This window comes from Mobula hypostoma, chromosome 24, assembly GCF_963921235.1.
Source record: "Mobula hypostoma chromosome 24, sMobHyp1.1, whole genome shotgun sequence".
NCBI classification, from domain to species: Eukaryota; Metazoa; Chordata; class Chondrichthyes; order Myliobatiformes; family Myliobatidae; genus Mobula; species Mobula hypostoma.
In genome coordinates, this window is record NC_086120.1 from 5,219,474 (window position 1) to 5,237,007 (window position 17,534).

The window sequence follows — 17,534 nt, forward strand, 5'->3', positions numbered from 1 at the left end:
ACAGACTGTGTATACAGAGTATCTGACACACCACACATTGTGTATGGAGAGTATCTCACACAGACTTCTGTATACAGAGTATCTCACAGACACTGTGTATGGAGAATATCTCACACAGACTGTGTATACAGAGTATCTGAAACACGACACACTGTGTATGGAGAGTATCTCACACAGACTGTGTATACAGAGTATCTGACACACCACACACTGTGTATGGAGAGTATCTCACACGGACTGTGTATACAGAGTATCTGACACACCACACACTCTGTATATAGAGTATCTCGCACAGACTGTGTATACAGAGTATCTGACACACCACACACTGTGTGTGGAGAGTATCTCACACAGACTGTGTATACAGAGTATCTGACACACCACACACTGTGTATGGAGAGTATCTCACACAGACTGTGTATACAGAGTATCTGACACACCACACACTGTGTATGGAGAGTATCTCACACAGACTGTGTATACAGAGTATCTGACACACCACACACTCTGTATAGAGAGTATCTCACACAGACTGTGTATACAGAGTATCTGACACACCACACACTGTGTATGGAGAGTATCTCACACAGACTGTGTATACAGAGTATCTGACACACCACACACTGTGTATGGAGAGTATCTCACACAGACTGTGTATACAGAGTATCTGACACACCACACACTGTGTATACAGAATATCTGACACACCACACACTGTGTATGGAGAGTACCTCACACAGACTGTGTATACAGAGTATCTGACACACCACACACTGTGTATGGAGAGTATCTCACACAGACTGTGTATACAGAGTATCTGACACACCACACACTGTGTATGGAGAGTATCTCACACAGACTGTGTATACAGAGTATCTGACACACCACACACTGTGTGTGGAGAGTATCTCACACAGACTGTGTATACAGAGTATCTGACACACCACACACTGTGTATGGAGAGTATCTCACACAGACTGTATACAGAGTATCTGACACACCACACACTGTGTATAGAGAGTATCTCACACAGACTGTGTATACAGAGTATCTGACACACCACACACTGTGTATGGAGAGTATCTCACACAGACTGTTATACAGAGTATCTGACACACCACACACTGTGTATGGAGAGTATCTCACACAGACTGTGTATACAGAGTATCTCACAAAGACTGTGTATACAGAGTATCTCACACACACTGTGTATGGAGAATATCTCACACAGACTGTGTATACAGAGTATCTGACACACCACACACTGTGTATGGAGAGTATCTCACACAGACTGTGTATACAGAGTATCTGACACACCACACACTGTGTATGGAGATTATCTCACACAGACTGTGTATACAGAGTATCTCACACACACTGTGTATGGAGAATATCTCACACAGACTGTGTATACAGAGTGTCTCAAACACATTCTGTATGAAGAGTATCCCACACAGACTGTGTATACAGAGTATCTGACACACCACACACTGTGTATGGAGAGTACCTCACACAGACTGTGTATACAGAGTATCTGACACACCACACACAGTGTATGGAGAGTATCTCACACAGACTGTGTATACAGAGTATCTCACACACCACACACTGTGTAGACAGATTATCTGACACACCACACACTGTGTATAGAGAGTATCTCACACAGACTGTGTATACAGAGAATCTGACACACCACACACTGTGTATGGAGAGTACCTCACACAGACTGTGTATACAGAGTATCTGACACACCACACACTGTGTATGGAGAGTATCTCACACAGACTGTGTATACAGAGTATCTGACACACCACACATTGTGTGTGGAGAGTATCTCACACAGACTGTATACAGAGTATCTGACACACCACACACTGTGTATGGAGAGTATCTCACACAGACTGTATACAGAGTATCTGACACACCACACACTGTGTATGGAGAGTATCTCACACAGACTGTGTATACAGAGTATTCGACACACCACACACTGTGTATACAGAGTATCAGACACACCACACACTCTGTATAGAGAGTATCTCACACCTCACACACACTGTGTATACAGAGTATCTGACACAGCACATACTGTGTATAGAGAATATCTCACACAGACTGTGTATACAGAGTATCTGACACACCACACACTGTGTATACAGAGTATCTCACACAGACTGTGTATACAGAGTATCTGACACACCACACACTGTGTATGGAGAGTATCTCACACAGACTGTGTATACAGAGTATCTGACACACCACACACTGTGTATAGAGAGTATCTCACACAGACTGTGTATACAGAGTATCTGACACACCACAAACTGTGTATAGAGAGTATCTCACACAGACTCTGTATACAGAGTATCTCACACAGACTGTGTATACAGAGTATCTGACACACCACACATTGTGTATGGAGAGTATCTCACACAGACTTCTGTATACAGAGTATCTCACCACACACTGTGTATGGAGAGTATCTCACACAGACTGTGTATACAGAGTATCTGACACACCACACACTGTGTATGGAGAGTATCTCACACAGACTGTGTATACAGAGTATCTGACACACCACACACTGTGTATAGAGAGTATCTCACACATACTGTGTATACAGAGTATCTGACACACCACACACTGTGTGTGGAGAGTATCTCACACAGACTGTGTATACAGAGTATCTGACACACCACACACTGTGTATAGAGAGTATCTCACACAGACTGTGTATACAGAGTATCTGACACACCACACACTGTGTATGGAGAGTATCTCACACAGACTGTGTATACAGAGTATCTGACACACCACACACTGTGTATGCAGAGTATCTCACACAGACTGTGTATACAGAGTATCTGACACACCACACACTCTGTATAGAGAGTATCTCACACAGACTGTGTATACAGAGTATCTGACACACCACACACTGTGTATGGAGAGTATCTCACACAGACTGTGTATACAGAGTATCTGACACACCACACACTGTGTATGGAGAGTATCTCACACAGACTGTATACAGAGTATCTGACACACCACACACTGTGTATGGAGAGTATCTCACACAGACTGTGTATACAGAGTATCTGACACACCACACACTGTGTATGGAGAGTATCTCACACAGACTGTGTATACAGAGTATCTGACACACCACACACTGTGTATGGAGAGTATCTCACACAGAATATGTATACAGAGTATCTGACACACCACACACTGTGTATAGAGAGTATCTCACACAGACTGTGTATACAGAGTATCTGACACACCACACACTGTGTATGGAGAATATCTCACACAGACTGTGTATACAGAGTATCTGACACACCACACACTGTGTATGGAGAGTATCTCACACAGACTGTGTATACAGAGTATCTGACACACCACACACTGTGTATGGAGAGTATCTCACACAGACTGTGTATACAGAGTATCTCACACACACTGTGTATGGAGAATATCTCACACAGACTGTGTATACAGAGTGTCTCAAACACATTCTGTATGAAGGGTATCTCACACAGACTGTGTATACAGAGAATCTGACACACCACACACTGTGTATGGAGAGTATCTCACACAGACTGTGTATACAGAGTATCTCACACACCACACACTGTGTATGGAGAGTATCTCACACAGACTGTGTATACAGAGTATCTGACACACCACACACTGTGTATGGAGAGTATCTCACACAGACTGTGTATACAGAGTATCTGACACACCACACATGGTGTATGGAGAGTATCTCACACAGACTGGGTATACAGAGTATCTGACACACCACACACTGTGTATACAGAATATCTGACACACCACACACTGTGTATGGAGAGTATCTCACACAGACTGTGTATACAGAGTATCTGACACACCACACACTGTGTATGGAGAGTATCTCACACAGACTGTGTATACAGAGTATCTGACACACCACACACTCTGTATAGAGAGTATCTCACACAGACTGTGTATACAGAGTATCTGACACACCACACACTGTGTATGGAGAGTATCTCACACAGACTGTGTATACAGAGTATCTGACACACCACACACTGTGTGTGGAGAGTATCTCACACAGACTGTGTATACAGAGTATCTGACACACCACACACTGTGTATGGAGAGTATCTCACACAGACTGTGTATACAGAGTATCTGACACACCACACACTGTGTATGGAGAGTATCTCACACAGACTGTGTATACAGAGTATCTGACACACCACACACTGTGTATGGAGAGTATCTCACACAAACTGTGTATACAGAGTATCTGATACACCACACACTGTGTATACAGAATATCTGACACACCACACACTGTGTGTGGAGAGTACCTCACACAGACTGTGTATACAGAGTATCTCACACACACTGTGTATGGAGAATATCTCACACAGACTGTGTATACATAGTATCTGACACACCACACACTGTGTATGGAGAGTATCTCACACAGACTGTGTATACAGAGTATCTGACACACCACACACTGTGTATGGAGAGTACTTCATACAGACTGTGTATACAGAGTATCTGACACGCCACACACTGTGTATGGAGATTATCTCACACAGACTGTGTATACAGAGTATCTGACACACCACACACTGTGTATGGAGAGTATCTCACACAGAATGTGTTTACAGAGTATCTGACACACCACACACTGTGTATGGAGAGTATCTCACACAGACTGTGTATACAGAGTATCTGACACACCACACACTGTGTGTGGAGAGTATCTCACACAGACTGTGTATACAGAGTATCTGACACACCACACACTCTGTATAGAGAGTATCTCACACAGACTGTGTATACAGAGTATCTGACACACCACACACTGTGTATGGAGAGTATCTCACACAGACTGTGTATACAGAGTATCTGACACACCACACACAGTGTATGGAGAGTATCTCACACAGACTGTGTATGCAGAGTATCTGACACACCACACACTGTGTATACACATTATCTGACACACCACACACTGTGTATGGAGAGTATCTCACACAGACTGTGTATACAGAAAATCTGACACACCACACACTGTGTATGGAGAGTACCTCACACAGATTGTGTATACAGAGTATCTGACACACCACACACTGTGTATGGAGAGTATCTCACACAGACTGTGTATACAGAGTATCTGACACACCACACATTGTGTGTGGAGAGTATCTCACACAGACTGTATACAGAGTATCTGACACACCACACACTCTGTATAGAGAGTATCTCACACAGACTGTGTATACAGAGTATCTGACACACCACACACTCTGTATAGAGAGTATCTCACACAGACTGTGTATACAGAGTATCTGACACACCACACACTGTGTGTGGAGAGTATCTCACACAGACTGTGTATACAGAGTATCTGACACACCGCACACTGTGTATACAAAGTATCTCACTCAGACTGTGTATACAGAGTATCTGACACACCACACACTGTGTATAGGAAGTATCTCACACAGACTGTGTATACAGAGTATCTGACACACCACACACTGTGTATAGAGAGTATCTCACACAGACTGTGTATACAGAGTATCTGACACACCACACACTGTGTATGGAGAGTATCTCACACAGACTGTGTATACAGAGTATCTGACACACCACACACTGTGTATGGAGAGTATCTCACACAGACTGTGTATACAGAGTATCTCACACACACTGTGTACGGAGAATATCTCACACAGTCTGTGCATACAGAGTATCTGACACACTACACACTGTGTATGGAGAGTATCTCACACAGACTGTGTATACAGAGTATCTGACACACCACACACTGTGTATGGAGAGTATCTCACACAGACTGTGTATACAGAGTATCTGATGCACCACACACTGTGTATGGAGAATATCTCACACAGACTGTGTATACAGAGTGTCTCAAACACATTCTGTATGAAGGTTACTCACACAGACTGTGTATACAGAGAATCTGACACACCACACACTGTGTATGGAGAGTACCTCACACAGACTGTGTATACAGAGTATCTGACACACCACACACAGTGTATGGAGAGTATCTCACACAGACTGTGTATACAGTGTATCTCACACACCACACACTGTGTATACAGATTATCTGACACACCACACACTGTGTATGGAGAGTATCTCACACAGACTGTGTATACAGAGTATCTGACACACCACACACTGTGTATGGAGAGTATCTCACACAGACTGTGTATACAGAGTATCTGACACACCGCACACTGTGTATGGAGAGTATCTCACACAGACTGTGTATACAGAGTATCTGACACACCACACACTGTGTGTGGAGAGTATCTCACACAGACTGTATACAGAGTATCTGACACACCACACACTGTGTATGGAGAGTATCTCACACAGACTGTATACAGAGTATCTGACACACCACACTCTGTGTATGGAGAGTATCTCACACAGACTGTGTATACAGAGTATCCGACACACCACACACTGTGTATACAGAGTATCTGACACACCACACACTCTGTATAGAGAGTATCTCACACCTCACACAGAATGTGTATACAGAGTATCTGACACAGCACATACTGTGTATAGAGAATATCTCACACAGACTGTGTATACAGAGTGTCTGACACACTACACTCTCTGTATGGAGAGTATCTCACACAGACTGTGTATACAGAGTATCTGACACACCACAAACTGTGTGTGGAGAGTATCTCACACAGACTGTATACAGAGTATCTGACACACACCACACACTGTGTATGGAGAGTATCTCACAAACTGTATACAGAGTATCTGACACACCACACACTGTGTATGGAGAGTATCTCACACAGACTGTGTATACAGAGTATCTGATACACCACACAATGTGTATACAGAATATCAGACACACCACACACTGTGTGTGGAGAGTACCTCACACAGACTGTGTATACAGAGTATCTCACACACACTGTGTATGGAGAATATCTCACACAGACTGTGTATACATAGTATCTGACACACCACACACTGTGTATGGAGAGTATCTCACACAGACTGTGTATACAGAGTATCTGACACACCACACACTGTGTATGGAGAGTACCTCACACAGACTGTGTATACAGAGTATCTGACACACCACACACTGTGTATAGAGATTATCTCACACAGACTGTGTATACAGAGTATCTGACACACCACACACTGTGTATGGAGAGTATCTCACACAGACTGTGTTTACAGAGTATCTGACACACCACACACTGTGTATGGAGAGTATCTCACACACAATGTGTATACAGAGAATCTGACACACCACACACTGTGTATAGAGATTATCTCACACAGACTGTGTATACAGAGTATCTGACACACCACACACTGTGTATGGAGAGTACCTCACACAGACTGTGTATACAGAGTATCTGACACACCACACACTGTGTATGGAGAGTATCTCACACAGACTGTGTATACAGAGTATCTGACACACCACACACTTGTGTGTATACAGATTATCTGACACACCACACACTGTGTATGGAGAGTATCTCACACAGACTGTGTATACAGAGTATCTGACACACCACACACTGTGTATGGAGAGTACCTCACACAGATGTGTATACAGAGTATCTGACACACCACACACTGTGTATGGAGAGTATCTCACACAGACTGTGTATACAGAGTATCTGACACACCACACACTGTGTGTGGAGAGTATCTCACACAGACTGTGTATACAGAGTATCTGACACACCACACACTCTGTATAGAGAGTATCTCACACAGACTGTGTATACAGAGTATCTGACACACCACACACTCTGTATAGAGAGTATCTCACACAGACTGTGTATACAGAGTATCTGACACACCACACACTGTGTGTGGAGAGTATCTCACACAGACTGTGTATACAGAGTATCTGACACACCGCACACTGTGTATACAGAGTATCTCACACAGACTGTGTATACAGAGTATCTGACACTCCACACACTGTGTGTGGAGGGGATCTCACACCGACTGCGTATACAGAGTATCTAACACACCACACACTGTGTATGGAGAGTATCTCACACAGACTGTCTATACAGAGTATCTGACACACCACACATTCTGTATAGAGAGTATCTCACACAGACTGTGTATACAGAGTATCTGACACACCACACACTCTGTATAGAGAGTATCTCACACAGACTGTGTATACAGAGTATCTGACACACCACACACTGTGTGTGGAGAGTATCTCACACAGACTGTGTATACAGAGTATCTGACACACCGCACACTGTGTATACAGAGTATCTCACTCAGACTGTGTATACAGAGTATCTGACACACCACACACTGTGTATGGAGAGTATCTCACACAGACTGTGTATACAGAGTATCTGACACACCACACACTGTGTATGGAGAGTATCTCACACAGACTGTGTATACAGAGTATCTGACACACCACACACTGTGTATGGAGAGTATCTCACACAGACTGTGTATACAGAGTATCTGACACACCACACACTGTGTATGGAGAGTATCTCACACAGACTGTGTATACAGAGTATCTGACACACCACACACTGTGTATGGAGAGTATCTCACACAGACTGTGTATACAGAGTATCTGACACACCACACACTGTGTATGGAGAGTATCTCACACAGACTGTGTATACAGAGTATCTGACACACCACACACTGTGTATGGAGAGTATCTCACACAGACTGTGTATACAGAGTATCTGACACACCACACACTGTGTATACATAGTATCTCACACAGACTGTGTATACAGAGTATCTGACACACCACACACTGTGTATGGAGAGTATCTCACACAGACTGTGTATACAGAGTATCTGACACACCACACACTGTGTATGGAGAGTATCTCACACAGACTGTGTATACAGAGTATCTGACACACCACACACTGTGTATACAGAATATCTGACACACCACACACTGTGTATGGAGAGTATCTCACACAGACTGTGTATACAGAGTATCTGACACACCACACACTGTGTATGGAGAGTATCTCACACAGACTGTGTATACAGAGTATCTGACACACCACACACTGTGTATGGAGAGTATCTCACACAGACTGTGTATACAGAGTATCTGACACACCACACACTGTGTGTGGAGAGTATCTCACACAGACTGTGTATACAGAGTATCTGACACACCACACACTCTGTATAGAGAGTATCTCACACAGACAGTGTATACAGAGTATCTGACACAGCACACACTGTGTATAGAGAGTATCTCACACAGACTGTGTATACAGAGTATCTGACACACCACACACTGTGTGTGGAGATTATCTCACACAGACTGTGCATACAGAGTATCTGACACACCGCACACTGTGTATACAGAGTATCTCACACAGACTGTGTATACAGAGAATCTGACACACCACACACTGTGTATGGAGAGTATCTCACACAGACTGTGTATACAGAGTATCTGACACACCACACACTGTGTATAGAGAGTATCTCACACAGACTGTGTATACAGAGTATCTGACACACCACACACTGTGTATGGAGAATATCTCACACAGACTGTTATACAGAGTATCTGACACACCACACACTGTGTATGGAGACTATCTCACACAGACTGTGTATACAGAGTATCTCACACACACTGTGTACGGAGAATATCTCACACAGTCTGTGCATACAAAGAATCTGACACACTACACACTGTGTATGGAGAGTATCTCACACAGACTGTGTATACAGAGTATCTGACACACCACACACTGTGTATGGAGAGTATCTCACACAGACTGTGTATACAGAGTATCTGACACACCACACACTGTGTATGGAGAGTATCTCACACAGACTGTGTATACAGAGTATCTGACACACCACACACTGTGTATGGAGAGTATCTCACACAGACTGTGTATACAGAGTATCTGACACACCACACACTGTGTATGGAGAGTACCTCACACAGACTGTGTATACAGAGTATCTGACACACCACACACAGTGTATGGAGAGTATCTCACACAGACTGTGTATACAGTGTATCTCACACACCACACACTGTGTATACACATTATCTGACACACCACACACTGTGTATGGAGAGTATCTCACACAGACTGTGTATGCAGAGAATCTGACACACCACACACTGTGTATGGAGAGTACCTCACACAGACTGTGTATACAGAGTATCTGACACACCACACACTGTGTATGGAGAGTATCTCACACAGACTGTGTATACAGAGTATCTGACACACCACACACTGTGTATGGAGAGTATCTCACACAGACTGTGTATACAGAGTATCTGACACACCACACACTGTGTATGGAGAGTATCTCACACAGACTGTATACAGAGTATCTGACACACCACACTCTGTGTATGGAGAGTATCTCACACAGACTGTGTATACAGAGTATCCGACACACCACACACTGTGTATACAGAGTATCTGACACACCACACACTCTGTATAGAGAGTACCTCACACCTCACACACACTGTGTATACAGAGTATCTGACACAGCACATACTGTGTATAGAGAATATCTCACACAGACTGTGTATACAGAGTGTCTGACACACTACACTCTCTGTATGGAGAGTATCTCACACAGACTGTGTATACAGAGTATCTGACACACCACAAACTGTGTGTGGAGAGTATCTCACACAGACTGTGTATACAGAGTATCTGACACACCACACACTGTGTATGGAGAGTATCTCACACAGACTGTGTATACAGAGTATCTGACACACCACACACTGTGTATGGAGAGTATCTCACACAGACTGTGTATACAGAGTATCTGACACACCACACACTGGTGTATGTGTATACAGATATCTGACACACCACACACTGTGTGTGGAGAGTATCTCACACAGACTGTGTATACAGAGTATCTGACACACCACACACTGTGTATGGAGAGTATCTCACACAGACTGTGTATACAGAGTATCTGACACACCACACACTGTGTATGGAGAGTATCTCACACAGACTGTGTATACAGAGTATCTGACACACCACACACTGTGTATGGAGAGTATCTCACACAGACTGTGTATACAGAGTATCTGACACACCACACACTGTGTATAGAGAGTATCTCACACAGACTGTGTATACAGAGTATCTGACACACCACACACTGTGTATGGAGAGTATCTCACACAGACTGTGTATACAGAGTATCTGACACACCACACACTGTGTATGGAGAGTATCTCACACAGACTGTGTATACAGAGTATCTGACACACCACACACTGTGTATAGAGAGTATCTCACACAGACTGTGTATACAGAGTATCTGACACACCACACACTGTGTATGGAGAGTATCTCACACAGACTGTGTATACAGAGTATCTGACACACCACACACTGTGTATGGAGAGTATCTCACACAGACTGTGTATACAGAGTATCTGACACACCACACACTGTGTATGAGAGTATCTCACACAGACTGTGTATACAGAGTATCTGACACACCACACACTGTGTATGGAGAGTATCTCACACAGACTGTGTATACAGAGTATCTGACACACCACACACTGTGTATGGAGAGTATCTCACACAGACTGTGTATACAGAGTATCTGACACACCACACACTGTGTATGGAGAGTATCTCACACAGACTGTGTATACAGAGTATCTGACACACCACACACTGTGTATGGAGAGTATCTCACACAGACTGTGTATACAGAGTATCTGACACACCACACACTGTGTATAGAGAGTATCTCACACAGACAGTGTATACAGAGTATCTGACACACCACACACTCTGTATAGAGAGTATCTCACACAGACTGTGTATACAGAGTATCTGACACACCACACACTGTGTGTGGAGAGTATCTCACACAGACTGTGTATACAGAGTATCTGACACACCGCACACTGTGTATCAGAGTATCTCACACAGACTGTGTATACAGAGTATCTGACACCCACACACTGTGTGTGGAGGGATCTCACACAGACTGTGTATACAGAGTATCTGACACACCACACACTGTGTATGGAGAGTATCTCACACAGACTGTGTATACAGAGTATCTGACACACCACACATCTGTATAGAGAGTATCTCACACAGACTGTGTATACAGAGTATCTGACACACCACACACTCTGTATAGAGAGTATCTCACACAGACTGTGTATACAGAGTATCTGACACACCACACACTGTGTGTGGAGAGTATCTCACACAGACTGTGTATACAGAGTATCTGACACACCGCACACTGTGTATACAGAGTATCTCACTCAGACTGTGTATACAGAGTATCTGACACACCACACACTGTGTGTGGAGGGTATCTCACACAGACTGTGTATACAGAGTATCTGACACACCACACACTGTGTATGGAGAGTATCTCACACAGACTGTGTATACAGAGTATCTGACACACCACACACTCTGTATACAGAGTATCTCACACAGACTGTGTATACAGAGTATCTGACACACCACACACTGTGTATGGAGAGTATCTCACACAGACTGTGTATACAGAGTATCTGACACACCACACACTGTGTATGGAGAGTATCTCACACAGACTGTGTATACAGAGTATCTGACACACCACACACTGTGTATGGAGAGTATCTCACACAGACTGTGTATACAGAGTATCTGACACACCACACACTGTGTATACAGAGTATCTCACACAGACTGTGTATACAGAGTATCTGACACATCACACACTGTGTATAGAGAGTATCTCACACAGACTGTGTATACAGAGTATCTGACACACCACACACTGTGTGTGGAGGGTATCTCACACAGACTGTGTATACAGAGTATCCGACACACCACACACTGTGTATACAGAGTATCTGACACACCACACACTCTGTATAGAGAGTATCTCACACAGACTGTGTATACAGAGTATCTGACACACCACACACTGTGTATAGAGAGTATCTCACACAGACTGTGTATACAGAGTATCTGACACACCACACACTGTGTATGGAGAGTATCTCACACAGACTGTGTATACAGAGTATCTGACACACCACACACTGTGTATGGAGAGTATCTCACACAGACTGTGTATACAGAGTATCTGACACACCACACACTGTGTATGGAGAGTATCTCACACAGACTGTGTATACAGAGTATCTGACACACCACACACTGTGTATGGAGAGTATCTCACACAGACTGTGTATACAGAGTATCTGACACACCACACACTGTGTATACAGAATATCTGACACACCACACACTGTGTATGGAGAGTATCTCACACAGACTGTGTATACAGAGTATCTGACACACCACACACTGTGTATGGAGAGTATCTCACACAGACTGTGTATACAGAGTATCTGACACACCACACACTCTGTATAGAGAGTATCTCACACAGACTGTGTATACAGAGTATCTGACACACCACACACTGTGTATAGAGAGTATCTCACACAGACTGTGTATACAGAGTATCTGACACACCACACACTGTGTATGGAGAGTATCTCACACAGACTGTGTATACAGAGTATCTGACACACCACACACTGTGTATGGAGAGTATCTCACACAGACTGTGTATACAGAGTATCTGACACACCACACACTGTGTATGGAGAGTATCTCACACAGACTGTGTATACAGAGTATCTGACACACCACACACTGTGTATACAGAATATCTGACACACCACACACTGTGTATGGAGAGTACCTCACACAGACTGTGTATACAGAGTATCTGACACACCACACACTGTGTATGGAGAGTATCTCACACAGACTGTGTATACAGAGTATCTGACACACCACACACTCTGTATAGAGAGTATCTCACACAGACTGTGTATACAGAGTATCTGACACACCACACACTCTGTATAGAGAGTATCTCACACAGACTGTGTATACAGAGTATCTGACACACCACACACTGTGTGTGGAGAGTATCTCACACAGACTGTGTATACAGAGTATCTGACACACCGCACACTGTGTATACAGAGTATCTCACTCAGACTGTGTATACAGAGTATCTGACACACCACACACTGTGTGTGGAGGGTATCTCACACAGACTGTGTATACAGAGTATCTGACACACCACACACTGTGTATGGAGAGTATCTCACACAGACTGTGTATACAGAGTATCTGACACACCATACACTGTGTGTGGAGGGTATCTCACACAGACTGTGTATACAGAGTATCTGACACACCACACACTGTGTATGGAGAGTATCTCACACAGACTGTGTATACAGAGTATCTGCCACACCACACACTCTGTATACAGAGTATCTCACACAGACTGTGTATACAGAGTATCTGACACACCACACACTGTGTGTGGAGAGTATCTCACACAGACTGTGTATACAGAGTATCTGACACACCACACACTGTGTATGGAGAGTATCTCACACAGACTGTGTATACAGAGTATCTGACACACCACACACTGTGTGTGGAGAGTATCTCACACAGACTGTGTATACAGAGTATCTGACACACCACACACTGTGTATACAGAGTATCTCACACAGACTGTGTATACAGAGTATCTGACGCATCACACACTCTGTATAGAGAGTATCTCACACAGACTGTGTATACAGAGTATCTGACACACCACACACTGTGTATGGAGAGTATCTCACACAGACTGTGTATACAGAGTATCCGACACACCACACACTGTGTATACAGAGTATCTGACACACCACACACTCTGTATAGAGAGTATCTCACACAGACTGTGTATACAGAGTATCTGACACTGCACATACTGTGTGTAGAGAGTATCTCACACAGACTGTGTATACAGAGTATCTGACACACCACACACTGTGTATGGAGAGTATCTCACACAGACTGTGTATACAGAGTATCTGACACACCACACACTGTGTATGGAGAGTATCTCACACAGACTGTGTATACAGAGTATCTGACACACCACACACTGTGTATGGAGAGTATCTCACACAGACTTGTATACAGAGTATCTGACACACCACACACTGTGTATGGAGAGTATCTCACACAGACTGTGTATACAGAGTATCTGACACACCACACACTGTGTATACAGAATATCTGACACAGCACACACTGTGTATGGAGAGTATCTCACACAGACTGTGTATACAGAGTATCTGACACACCACACACTGTGTATGGAGAGATCTCACACAGACTGTGTATACAGAGTATCTGACACACCACACACTGTGTATAGAGAGTATCTCACACAGACTGTGTATACAGAGTATCTGACACACCACACACTGTGTATGGAGAGTATCTCACACAGACTGTGTATACAGAGTATCTGACACACCACACACTGTGTATGGAGAGTATCTCACACAGACTGTGTATACAGAGTATCTGACACACCACACACTGTGTATGGAGAGTATCTCACACAGACTGTGTATACAGAGTATCTGACACACCACACACTGTGTATGGAGAGTATCTCACACAGACTGTGTATACAGAGTATCTGACACACCACACACTGTGTATGGAGAGTATCTCACACAGACTGTGTATACAGAGTATCTGACACACCACACACTGTGTATGGAGAGTATCTCACACAGACTGTGTATACAGAGTATCTGACACACCACACACTGTGTATGGAGAGTATCTCACACAGACTGTGTATACAGAGTATCTGACACACCACACACTGTGTATAGAGAGTATCTCACACAGACTGTGTATACAGAGTATCTGACACACCACACACTCTGTATAGAGAGTATCTCACACAGACTGTGTATACAGAGTATCTGACACACCACACACTGTGTGTGGAGAGTATCTCACACAGACTGTGTATACAGAGTATCTGACACACCGCACACTGTGTATACAGAGTATCTCACACAGACTGTGTATACAGAGTATCTGACACTCCACACACTGTGTGTGGAGGGGATCTCACACCGACTGTGTATACAGAGTATCTGACACACCACACACTGTGTATGGAGAGTATCTCACACAGACTGTGTATACAGAGTATCTGACACACCACACACTGTGTATAGAGAGTATCTCACACAGACTGTGTATACAGAGTATCTGACACACCACACACTCTGTATAGAGAGTATCTCACACAGACTGTGTATACAGAGTATCTGACACACCACACACTGTGTGTGGAGAGTATCTCACACAGACTGTGTATACAGAGTATCTGACACACCGCACACTGTGTATACAGAGTATCTCACTCAGACTGTGTATACAGAGTATCTGACACACCACACACTGTGTGTGGAGGGTATCTCACACAGACTGTGTATACAGAGTATCTGACACACCACACACTGTGTATGGAGAGTATCTCACACAGACTGTGTATACAGAGTATCTGCCACACCACACACTCTGTATACAGAGTATCTCACACAGACTGTGTATACAGAGTATCTGACACACCACACACTGTGTGTGGAGAGTATCTCACACAGACTGTGTATACAGAGTATCTGACACACCACACACTGTGTATGGAGAGTATCTCACACAGACTGTGTATACAGAGTATCTGACACACCACACACTGTGTATGGAGAGTATCTCACACAGACTGTGTATACAGAGTATCTGACACACCACACACTCTGTATAGAGAGTATCTCACACAGACTGTGTATACAGAGTATCTGACACACCACACACTGTGTATAGAGAGTATCTCACACAGACTGTGTATACAGAGTATCTGACACACCACACACTGTGTGTGGAGAGTATCTCACACAGACTGTGTATACAGAGTATCCGACACAGCACACACTGTGTATACAGAGTATCTGACACACCACACACTCTGTATAGAGAGTATCTCACACAGACTGTGTATACAGAGTATCTGACACACCACACACTGTGTATAGAGAGTATCTCACACAGACTGTGTATATAGAGTATGTGACACAGCACACGCTGTGTATGGAGAATATCTCACACAGACTGTGTATACAGAGATTCTGACACACCACACACTGTGTATGGAGAGTATCTCACACAGACTGTGTATACAGAGTATCTGACACACCACACACTGTGTATGGAGAGTATCTCACACAGACTGTATACAGAGTATCTGACACACCACACACTGTGTATGGAGAGTATCTCACACAGACTGTGTATACAGAGTATCTGACACACCACACACTGTGTATACAGAATATCTGACACACCACACACTGTGTATGGAGAGTACCTCACACCAGACTGTGTATACAGAGTATCTGACACACCACACACTGTGTATGGAGAGTATCTCACACAGACTGTGTATACAGAGTATCTGACACACCACACACTGTGTATAGAGAGTATCTCACACAGACTGTGTATACAGAGTATCTGACACACCACACACTGTGTGTAGAGAGT